Genomic DNA, 12,496 nt, shown 5'->3' with positions numbered 1-12,496 from the left:
CATAGTAACTGCTTAAGATGTACTTATCATTAAATAAATATGTAAACTATTTCCTAAATATAAAATTCATTGATTTGAACCCTGCTTTTGATATTCTAAAAAGACTACCTATTTGTTGATTTCATAATGCTTGGAACAAAGTAGGCAATTAATAAATATTTGTCAATTTGACTTGACTTTCATTGAAGCCATAACTAATGGTAATTGAAAATGGATTCAAATTTCAACTTGGATCAGTCAACATTTTCCTATATTCTCTTTTGCAAGTCTCACAGCCTTTTCTTATTGTTATACTTCACAATGCAATAAATAAATGTATGAAATATATTGTGATGTAAACTTGTTCATTGACAGAATATAAGTTTCTTGGGGTCAGGAAGGGTTTCATTTTTTGTCTTTTTGTTCTAGTCCTTGGTACATCTTAAGCTCTTCAAAAATGTCTGAATAATTGTTCTTCCTACTTCAAAGAATATGTTTAGCTTTAACATGCAACAAGCTAACTTCAGAAAAGAAGGAAATAATAAGAGCCAGGAAGTTACTCGATTCACTGCCTCATTTATTTAAAAGACCTTCATAAGGGAAAAACAAATACTTGTGAAAAGGCCAAAATTATATCAATTCTACATCATTTAAGCATATCCAGAACTCTTTGCTCTTTATTCGTTAAGATGAGCATAAACATTAGAAAATTAAATGTTAAGTGTAAAAAAGAGGGGAAAGTAGAGTCATAAAGTCACCATGCTGATTTTGCCATACTTACAGTTATTCAGAAGAAAAGAAAATATCTAAACTAGAGTTCCTTTCCCTCCAAAGATCCACATACCTGCTCTGCTTTGGCTATATTCCATGGCACTGTCTTTTCTCCTTCCAAGCACAGCTTCCCTGTTGCCCTAAGGCTGATTAGGTAATGGATCCTAGCTGGGTCTAAATGGATGCCAGGTGTTCAACATGGAGCCAACATGCCTACTTCTGGGCATTTTGCTAACTGGTTGGGGAATACAGTCACAGAACATCTAGCGAAAAAACAAAGAACATTTTTCATTTATGGCCTCACTGACTCCAAGGGACTGTTTCATACCTGTATGGACATTGTTCCATCAGTTTCCTTTCAGGTATCCCCACTGCTATGAAGGCTTTTGCTCCAGTGGTATTCACCTCATTAGCAGCCTGATCATTACCTACTCAAAGAACAGGGGGAAAAATGCATGTCAAAAATCACACTGCCTTCATATGCTAGTCCTTTTAACAGGGTGCAGAACAGCTTTTTTATTAATAAGATTCACTCTGAAATCTGTGTAAAGTGCCATGTTTCCAAGGCAACCTTGCCAGCAAAACAACTGATCCATACATCATTCTTACAAGTGCGACAAGTAGAAATGATGATGAAATCTAGAGGGAAAAAAGGAAAAGGAAATCAACAAAAAATCAAAAGGCAAAGAAATGCATAGAACATTGGTACCAGGAAAAGGTGGTTTAAGGTAATAATCTAACTCTGTTGGGTCTCATTACAAGTGAAAATGGACTCAATCCAATGTACTAGGCAAATAATATAACAGGTGTTATAGGAGTCAAAAGACAAATATCTTGGATTCAAAAAGCATGACCCCCTGCCTTCAGGGAATTTACAATCTATTTAGAAAGCTCTGAATCCAATTCTTACATACACACATAAAACTATTAGAAGATATTAAGATCAAATAAATCAAGTACTAAAATGTATGTTGTATGGATGCTGTAAGAGGTCAAGAAGGTCAGTATGGATACCAGTCATAAAGTTTTGTGATTTGGGAAACATGACTGATGCTTCATTGTTCTCCAGTTGTTTCTTCTGTATCAGTGTTTATCCATAACTTCAACTATGAGCAACTTGAAGACAGAACATGTCTTACACTTATTGTATGCCCCATACAAGCAATAGATAAGATTTAATAAACTTTTAAGCATCTGCCCTGTACTAGGCACCATGCTAAGTGCTAGAGATTTGGTCACAATAAATATCAATAAACATTTATTAATTTTGATGTAGGTAAGGAAAGGAATAAGAATTTAATTAGAGATATCAAATTGAGGTATGGTTTGTTCAGTAATTACTTAAATTATGACATTTACTAACCATTGCCAGAACCTTCATGGCCAGGAAGGTCATTGGGTAGCAAGTCTTCCACAAGTGAGCATCCTCGGCAACTACATGGTGGTCTGTGGTGGTAACATGCACTCACTACCAGTAAAAGAAGCATTATAAGGACAGTATCTTCTTCTACCTTCTGGGCTGTCATCAATGGGTGTCAGGAGCTGAGCTGGCCCCTCCAGGAGACAATGACCTGAACTTCTGTAGATGAGAGCAACAAGGAGAGAGTATGTAACAAGCAGATTACATTGACCTTGGAAAAGAAAAAATATTGAATAGAAAGAATATAGATCTTCAAATGACTACAGTTAGTATTTTTGTGTGGAGGTAGTCTCTACTACATTGTAGAGCTCTTCTTTTCCTCCCAGATTTTCCCTCATCATTCTCAAATATGACAGTTTTACTGACTTGCCAAATTACTTTACTTTGCCATCTCTAATTGAAATGATAAACAATCCCACTTTCTTCTCATCTTTTTTTTTTTTTTTTAATATAAGCTGGAGAGGTACCTAAGTCCCCAGCACAATGTTCAGCAAGTTCTATTGGACCATGACATGTTTTAATGGCAATCTATGATAATGGAGTCAAATGATGAAGCCTATCAAGATAAAGCATTTTTCTTTATAATTTATTCCTCAACTGAATATTCCTTCAAGCCATATAAGGTTGCATTTGCAACAAAAATTTACTATCCAAATATTAACAATAATGACAACATTTGTCTTAATAATCTATGGTCATAGTGTTTGCCAACAAGTACTCCAAAGTACTCTTGTCCAGCTGTTGTGTGTTGTTGTATGATCCCAAATCAGATGACCCTTTAATGCCTTACTTTGCAGAAATTTACAAAATAATGAGAGAAAAATACAGCAGAATAGTTCAGGAAGGAATTCGGAAGTATATAATATAAATGAAGAAAATTTTGGTTAAGCTCTACAAAAGAAAATAAGAGACTCTCAAAGACAAATTTTTTTCTTTTTAATTTCCATTTAGTTATCTTCTATGAGCCCATGCCTCTTCTCTCCTGATGTACGTTTACTTGATACAGTAGTGCTTTATATGTTGAACATACTCGGTACATACAACAAAATAGAAATTCTCTATTTTCTGCATCAACAATAACTCCAAACAAAGGATGTATGAAAATGCAGTTCTCCAGCAATAAACTAGTTTAAGACTAAAATCTTTCCTTATTTACTTAACTGGATAGCAATGCAATAGCAGGAGTTGGTGTTGTTTGGTTTGGATTAAGAGAAAGTAATTAAATGAATGACCTATGGGAGAATTTTTTTAAAGCAAACTCTTTTGAACTCTTAAGAGTTTGAAAAGCAAAGTAGTCAAGTTAAAAAGTGTTTATTAAAAACTATGTGCCAATCTTTTCCACAATGAGATGATTCAGGCCGGTTTCAATGGTCTTGTGATGAAGAGAGTCATTTATACCCAGAGAAAGGACTTTGGGAACTGAGTGTGGATCACAACATAGCATTTTCACTCTTTTTGTTATTGTTACCTTGCATTTTGTTTTCTTTCTCATTTTTTTCCTTTTTGATTTAATTTTTCTTGTGCAGCACAATAATTGTATAAATATGTATACATGTGGCTTTAACATATATTTTAACATATTTAACATATATTTGATTACTTGCCATCTGGAGGAGGGGGGGAGAAGAGGGTAAATTTGGAACAGAAGGTTTTGCAAGGGTTATTGTTGAAAAATTATCCATATATATACATATATGTGTGTGTATATATTTATAAAATAAAAAACATTAATAAAAAAAAAAAACTATTGCCAAGTATTGGCTAAGCATTGGGAATAGAAAGATAAGCAGAAAGACCTCGACCTCAAGAAGCTTACATGCTTATGAGGGAAGACAATATATAAAAGGAAGGTAGAAGGAGGGAAAAGGAAGGGGACAAAGCTTCTTCCTGGGGCACAGTAAAGAAAGTCCAGAGAGTGAAGAACAGAATCTGAAGAGGAATGAAGAAATGACCTAAGTGATTTTCTTAAAATGGAAAAATCTGGGAAGAATCAATCAATCAATCAGAAAAAGAGTCCACACAGGCAGAATATATTTCCAGTGTGAGAAATCAGGGATAGGCTTCTGAATATGAAGAATATCAAGCTGTTTCTATAGAATCATTATATTCAGAAGAATCCATTGAGTTAAAATCCTGCCTTAGATATTTGCTAGCTATGTGACCTTGTGACGCTCACTAAAACCATTCAGCCTCAGTCTCTTTATCTGTAAAATGGGAATTAAAATACCATCTATCTCATAAAGTTGTAAAAATTAAATGTAAACTTTGTGCAACTATATAAGCATTGACTATTCTTGCCTTAAGTAAATGTTTTGACCACCAAGATTAAACTACACCTTCAGCTTGGGTTTTAAGACCTAAGTTTAACTGGTCAACATTTAAATAGTTTATAGCTATTAGTACCTTAAATGATGAGCATTTTTGTTTTGTTTTTCCTCCAGCGGCCCTCCCTTCCAGTACTTGTTGGTTTGTATGTGATTTCCCAGTTAATAAGTAGCTAACAGTTCTTAATTATTCTTTTGTTTTTTAACTGATTAGTTCTATCTGGTATAAGGATAAATTCATTTAACAAAGTATTTGTGTATATTTAAAGACCCAATTGCTCCTCTGGAGTTTGATGTTCAAAAATGATTAATATTTGTAATAAACTAATTAGTAATCTCTTTTAAAAGAGAAATTATTAGTCGCACTGGAGAGTCATTTTATTTGAGCAATGTCAGAAACTGAATTGCAAGAGATTCATAAGAAAATAGGGAATGAAAAAGTAGGGGCAAAGAATCTTTGGGTGTACCTTATTTTATTGTGCTTCACTTTATGCTTTTTATAAATTAAACATTCATGGCAACCCTGCATCAAGCAAGTCTAACAGTATGTACTCACAATGTAAATGTGTGTCACATTTTTGTAACTCTTGGCAGTAATTCAAGCTTTTTTCTACTATGCTATCAAGACCTGTGATAAGTGATTTTGATGTCATTTTTATAATTGCTTTGGGGGTGCCATAAAGCACACCCATATAGAAGAACAAAGTTGATAGATAAATGTTGGGTGCTATGACTGCTCTACTAACTTGTGGTTCACATTTTTTCTCCCTCTCCTCAGATCTACTTATTCCTTGAAACACAATAGGACTGAAATTAGGTCAATTAATAGCCCTAACATGGCCTAAATTGTGAAAGAAAGAGTTAATCAATGTGGCAGATTTCATTGTTGTCTTATTTTAAGAAACAACCAAAGCCATCTCAATTTTCGACAACCACCACCAATCAATAACCATCAAAATTCAGGTAAGACCTTCCACCAGCTAAAAGATTATGACTCACTGAAGACTCAGATGATAGTTAGCATTTTTAATCAATAAAGAATTTTTTAATTAAGGTATGTACATTGGGGTTTTCATATACATAATACTATTACACACTTAATAGACTACAGTATAGTGTAAAAATAACTTATATACACTGAGAAACCAAAGAATTTATGTGACTTGCTTTATTACATGGGACTGAACTCTCAATATCTTTGAGATATGCCTGTAGACTTCTTTTATTAATTTGAATGCAAAAGACAAATGACATGTTAAATAACACTTTGGGGGAGCAAAAATATTGAATAAATGATAAAGAATAGAGATCTCTATATCTGAAAAGTGAAGAAGAGACTAGTGGATAAGGAGAGAGAGAAAAGAGAGTAGAATTGACTAAAGAGGTGAAATCCAAGAAAAGTCAGAAGGAGATGGGATCAAGGATGCAATTAGAAGGATTGGCATTGCAAAGTGCATTATCTTTCCTCTAAAAATAGAACAAAAGAGAAAGAGGAATGGAGTTGAATTGAGAGGATTTGGGAGAAAAGAATTTCCAAGGGAGAATCTCAATTTGAAGGCCCAGTGAGATTATGTGACTTTCCAGGTGTCACACAGACAGTTCATGGCAGTTGATACCCAGATCCAAGTTGTCTCACCTCAGATACAGTACCCTTCACTACATCACAATGTTTATGTTAATTCTTTTTTTTTTCTCAGAATCCTTAATATCATGAGCCATTCTTTTCTCCTCCTCTCTGATCACAGAAATAAACCTACCATTCAGTAAGACTAACTCCTGCATTCTTGAAACCATGCCCTTCTCCTCCCTACCTGACCTTACTCCAGAAACCATCCTTTCTCCTCTCTCATGCTTTTCTATACCTAACTAGAAACAAATAAATCTATTCCTAAAACTTTCCTAACACATTCATATTTCTCCAATGACAAAAAAGTGCAAATCAAGGACACTTCCCCCCATAAATCTTAAACAGATCTCTCCCGGTCATTAATGACTTCCCATACTAAGAACTCATCTAATACTTTATTTTACTTGCACTTCTCTAATATTTATATCATGAGGAGAGGCAGCACAACATAGTGCATAGAGCTCTGTCCTAAAACTTATGAAGACATAACTCAATATCTTTGAGCCATACTTCAGTTAAAATCCTGACTCAATCCCTAGCTATGTGACTTTAAGTAAATCACTTACTATCTCTGATTCTCAATTTCTTCATCTATAAAGAAGAAAGGTCACCTAGATTACTCCCAACATCCTTTTTAGCCTAAACCTATGATCCAATATTTGATGTCTGCTAACATTTTATATTTTTACTTTTGATAATTATAGTCCAGCTGTAGATAAGGAACGTATACCATTTAATTGGTTAATCCTTTGCTTACGCTATCACCAATTGTCTTTAATCATATACATATTTTTTTTTTCCTATCTTCCTAACTAGATCCTAGGTGCTTCAATGTCAAGGATTTTCTCTTCTCTCTCTTTCCAAAAAAAAATTATAAATCAATAAATACAGACTTTGTTTTTCTCTCAACAAAGCAAAACATTCCACAGTTGCTCCTTTGTTTCCATTTTAAAATGTTTTTCTTCCCTTATAAAAAAAAAAGTTTTAAACTAATTAAAATGTATGTCCTTAATACAGATTATGATGGCATAGAAGTCAAGATCTTCCTCCAATGTTTGATTAATATTTGATTTTCCATGAGAAACTGTAATACTCTAAAGTTCTGAAAGAAGTTAATAGCCTTTTTCTAAGAAGAGATTCAAGTATGCTCTTTAAATCATCTGTAGTGAAATATTTTTTTTTTAATTTTCAACTTAAGCAAGTAATTGACACTATATCTTTCCTTCTCTGGTACCAAACTCATCATATGCAACAATACTAAGTTTAAGAATGGATTTTATTCCACAGGTACCTTTTATAATCAAGATGGATTTGCCTTCAGAAACAATAGTGTAATGATGATTAGATTCCCAGACCAGTTCATAAAAGCATAATCAAAGGATCCAAAGATTTGTAATGTCCACTGTGTTGCCATTTTGTTCACTGATTGATGGTAGTTCCTCTACAACTCATTTTATGAGTTTCTATGACTAAAGAATTCATCACTTGATGACCAATTCCTTGGTGATGAACTTCTTTTAATTCAACTAGCTTTGTTTTGTCAGAGACAGTCCATTTCCGAGCCTATATTGGAAGACTTTCCAGCTTTGCAAATCCTAGCAGAGCTTGAATTCTGCTTTTTTAGTATGTACAAACCCAAGGCAGCTTTCAAATAACTATCAGGATCATCATGGAAGTGGGAGGAGGAGGTTAGTTTCAAGGCGTTTCAATGTAATTTGAAAAAATGTAAAACTGTTCACATTAAAAAATGTACACTAGAGTATAAAGATATATAATTTGTTTCTTCTTTAAATTCATTGAGTCACTGTGACTGACCATCTCCAGTTGCTAAACTTGTCACAGATTCACATACCTAAATGCTCAAGAATGCTAAATATTCAAACAGCTTTAGGAACTACAACACTTTTATCTTCTCCACCATCAATGATGAGGAGGGAATCAGTTGAATGAAACAAGATGCAATTCCATTGAGAGTTCAGATTTTTGTTCAACTTTTTCCTACCATACTCCCACATCCACTGCAAAGATGAATGCCTTTAGACCAAGAAACATTTATACTTCTTTGAAATATCTTTAAACAAGGGAGTTTATGGCTAATGACATAGTCACAAAGCTACTAGAGCAGAGGTAATCCATTGAGTTTTGCAACTGAGATCAGAGGCCCCTTTCTAGGAAACTTCAATGATATGTTTATTATCCAGCAACCTTTTATTGGCTACCTACTAAAAGGGACTTAAAATAAATAATGAGCCTTATCTGATTTGAAATTTACCCAAATGCTGTCATTTGAAGGAGATAAACCTGTGATGAAAGATACCATATCAGGAAAGGAATGTTGAATTTCCCTTTGTTCCATAATGAATTTAAGGGAAAAGGCTTAACTATTAATGTGCCAGTCAAAAGGACTCTAACTTGAGAGAATCAAAGAATTCTTCAGGAAAGTACTGTGGCCCATATGAGTGAAAGAAAAGTAAAAAGTTCTTTTTCCCCTAAATGAACAATTGACAAATTCTAATGCCTACCCCATTTTACTTTAGTACACCAAATTCATAAAATCATCAAATTTTTAAGAGACTTAATTAAATTCAAAAAATATTCTTAACTTCTATGGGAATGGCACCATACTAGATTATAAAGTTTAGAACTTAAGAGTGTACAATGGGGAGAAAGGAAGAAAAAATTATCAACACAAATAATGATAATAAAAGAAATACTGTAATTAGAGGAAAGGAGAGACCAGGGGAAAGTACTAGGAAAGAGTAGAAAGAAAAAATTATCAACACAAATAATGATAATAAAAGAAATACTGTAATCAGAGGAAAGGAGAGACAAAGGAAAAGTACTAGGAAAGAGGGTACCGAAATATAGTCAAGACAGAAAGGGAAGAGAGGAGTTAAATGACTTGCCCAATTTCATGCAGCTAATTAATGGCAGAGCCAGGACTAGAATCCATTGCTCTTTACTCCCAATCCATTAACTCTTTCTCTTAGACCCCATGTCCTCACTGTCACTAACTCAGAAGAAATTACAAGAAATATAGGGGAGATAGATGGCACAATGTATAGAGCACAGGCCCTGGAGTCGTGCAGACATGAATTCAAATGTGACCTCAGACACTAGCTGGGCAAATCATTTAATCCAAATCATCTCTCCCACCCAAAAAAAAAAAAAAGGAAAAAAAGTATATAGGTGAATTTTGTCATTGATATCCCTAAATTACTACTTTTTCAGCCCTTTTCCTAATTCTGAATATGACTTCATCAGTACCAAACGTTCAAGCTTTCCATCCCTCAATACCCCCAACACCACATCTCCACTTTATGAAAATATGTTCCTTTCTTTGTTTGGATCTGATAAAAACCTGGATTCACTCTGCTACTTACTCCCTGTGTTGACTTTAGGCAAATCACTCATTTTTATGAACCTCAGTTTCCTCAGTTGTAATTCTAGATGCCAACTCCCTTGACATATTCTTTCAATTCTCATAACATTCCATGATGTTAAGCATGAATTTAAGTCAATTATTTCTTTGAAAGGCAAGATCCTGAAAAGAGAACTTGAAGTCAAATCCTTGCTCTTCCCCTTTACAAAATGAAAAGGTTATTATTTCTTTTCTGATTAGTTAATATTTATTTTCCCTGTTACATGTAAAACAATTTTTTAATATTTTTGTTTAACACTTTGAGTTTCTGATTCTTGAAGCTTATTATTTGTAAGGTCATTTCAAACCCTAAAACTCCTGCTCTTCTGACTTCTGTAGCATGTGTTAGTGTTTCTTGAGCAAAGCTGTGCCCCTAAGGCCTCTCATATTTTCAAAGTTAGCATTCTATAGTAGCTAGAGTCTTAGCAATAGTTAGGAATATCCTGGATTCAAATCCTGCCTCTGGTACTTCTTCATTATATGATTATAAACAAGTCTCTTAATCTAAACCTCAGTTCCTTATTAGTAAAATGGGGCAGATGTCATATGATACCTACAATATAGATTTCATATGCTTGTGTGAAACCCAAATGATATTAGTAAAATGGGGCAGATGTCATATGATACCTACAATATAGATTTCATATGCTTGTGTGAAACCCAAATGATATAATATACTTAAATCTAATATACCTAAATATAATTTACTGGCAAATAATGTGAACTTGGAGTCAAGAACACCTGAGTTCAAACCTAAACTCAAACATATATTAGCTGTGTGATCCTAAGCAATCACTTACTTTATCTCAGTTTCCTTATCTGAAAAGTGAGGATAATAATAGCACCTACCTTATTAGGAATGTGGAAAAGATCAAATGAGATATGTGCAAAGAACTTTGCAAATCAAATGCTATTTTATTACTATTATTTCCAAACTTTAAAGCATTACATCAGTGTCAGTTATCATTATTAGTAGATCCAGCAGCAACAGCAGCAAGGAAATTGCCAAAACTCTTTCTCTAAGAATAAAAGAGATTATCCAGGTTAAATGAATGTCAAGCATTATCAAGGGATAAGAAAGGAAGGAATTTTTCATCAATTGGTACCTGAAGTCAAATCATTATATTCTTCTCTTCTTAGGGATAAGGTCAGTCCTGCTTAACCTAGGAGAAGACTTGGCTTTTTATTATTACTTTGAGACATCTGCAATGATTAACCAAAAGAAAAAAGAAAAAAAGACTCCAGAATTTCAAGCTGTCATTACAGAATACAAACACACCCACATACATATCCTCCTTCTTTTGACAAGCAACTCAGATAATGCTGCTGCCTTGAAGTATTAATTTCTTAATTGTTCATTTTGTCTCTACTTTCCTGAAAACAAAGTCATATCAGCCCCTTGCTTTTTCACATTATCCTTCAAGAAGATTTGTCAAATGTTATTATAAGTAGACATGCACTGAGGAATTCTCTTGGCATGTTAGACATGATGCAAATTAGAAACGGGGCCTGTTGTCAAGGAGCTTACATCCTAAAAAGACAAAGTAGGCAATACTATATAAACCTGCATTCTATCTATTCCAGCTCTTTTGTTATTCTATGATCCTCCAATAAAGTCATTTTCTGAGGCCTAATAATAGCATGTGGAGGGATCCCTGATTTCTTAAAGTCAGACTAGTATAAAAGGAACTCAAATAGATCCAAACAAGCTGTGTAGGCTTCCAGTACTGGCTCTATGTTATACCGTTTGATGGACCACTTTAGCCAAGTGTAATAAATTCTGTTGGCCACAGCATCTCCTGAAAATATCTACTGAGGCAGGAAAGAATATGAGCTGTGTCAATGAAGACAGTATCCAGACTAATGAAATCATGAATCTTTTGAAGTAATTAAAGTTCCGAAGCAAGAAATAGCGTGTTTAGCTGAGACATCAAGCTCTCAGCTCATGTAAATAAGTAAAATTCCCAAAGGGCTAAACCAGATGAAAATGCAATTGGGGAAGTATTTACCAAAATAAAAATATAACACAACATAGATAAGCTGTGATTTTTCTAAGTAAATAGGCTGCCCTGAAGGGATCCATTTCTATTTTGAGTTTGACACCATTGATTTAGTGGGTGGAGATCAAACTTCAGGAGGGCAGGGAATAAATGGAAGGGAACAAGCATTTGTTAAGCACCTACTATGTACCAGACACTGTGGTAAGTGCCTTTAGAAAAATCATCTCATTTTATCTTCATAGCAACTCTTGAAGGGAGGTGCTTTTGTTGTCCCCATTTTATAGTTAGAATAATAGAGACAGACAGAGGTTAAGTGAATTATCTATGATCACATGGCTAGAAAATATCTAAAGATAAATCTGAACTCAGATCTTCCTAATTCCAGGCCCAGCATTCCATCCAGTGGACTTCCCAGCTTCCTCAGAACCAAGAAGATTGCTTCTGACAGATAATGGCTATTGAGTCTAGGCAAATCACTTAGCCTTGCTCTGCCATTATTTCTTCCTCTGTGTTCCTCAATAAACATTTTTTAAATACCAAGCCCTGGGGGTACAAAGAAAGCAAAAGATAATCCCTGAGTTTAATGAGGGAGACAAAATGAAAATAACTCTGTACAAACAAGAGATATTCAGGATAAATGGGAGTTAATCAATAGAGAGTAGGCAGTAATGAGCAACAAGAAGAATCAGGAAAAGCTTCCTGAAAAAGGCAGGATTTTTAGCTGGGATTTGATGGAAAGCCAACAGATAAAAGTGAGGAGGGAGAGCATTCCAGGCTTGAGTAAAAAAGGTATAGAGTCATCAAAAGAACTAGGCCTGTGGCCAAAAATATCATATCCAGCAAAACTATCCATAATATTGAATTAAAAAATAGACAATCAACGAACTTTTTCTCAATCAAACTGCAACTCAATAGAAAATGTAACATATAAAAGCCAATATCAAAGATTAATTT

General features: G+C 34.1%; 1 long non-coding RNA gene across 1 annotated transcript in view; it reads right to left on the bottom strand.

Annotated features, from left to right (window-relative positions):
- Positions 1–1,185: 1,185 nt before the first annotated feature.
- LOC116421271 overlaps positions 1,186–12,496 on the bottom strand; it is a 67,367-nt gene continuing 56,056 nt past the window's right edge. The window contains exons 2-3 of the long non-coding RNA XR_004231575.1: positions 2,114–2,329; positions 1,186–1,389 (exon numbers count right to left, since the gene is read on the bottom strand). This is a non-coding gene — a long non-coding RNA (uncharacterized LOC116421271). The remainder of the gene's footprint in view (positions 1,390–2,113; positions 2,330–12,496) is intronic.

This window comes from Sarcophilus harrisii, chromosome 1 (assembly GCF_902635505.1).
Source record: "Sarcophilus harrisii chromosome 1, mSarHar1.11, whole genome shotgun sequence".
NCBI lineage: Eukaryota > Metazoa > Chordata > Mammalia > Dasyuromorphia > Dasyuridae > Sarcophilus > Sarcophilus harrisii.
The sequence above is the reverse complement of the archived record's forward strand: the minus strand, read 5'-3'. Positions and strand labels throughout refer to the sequence as shown.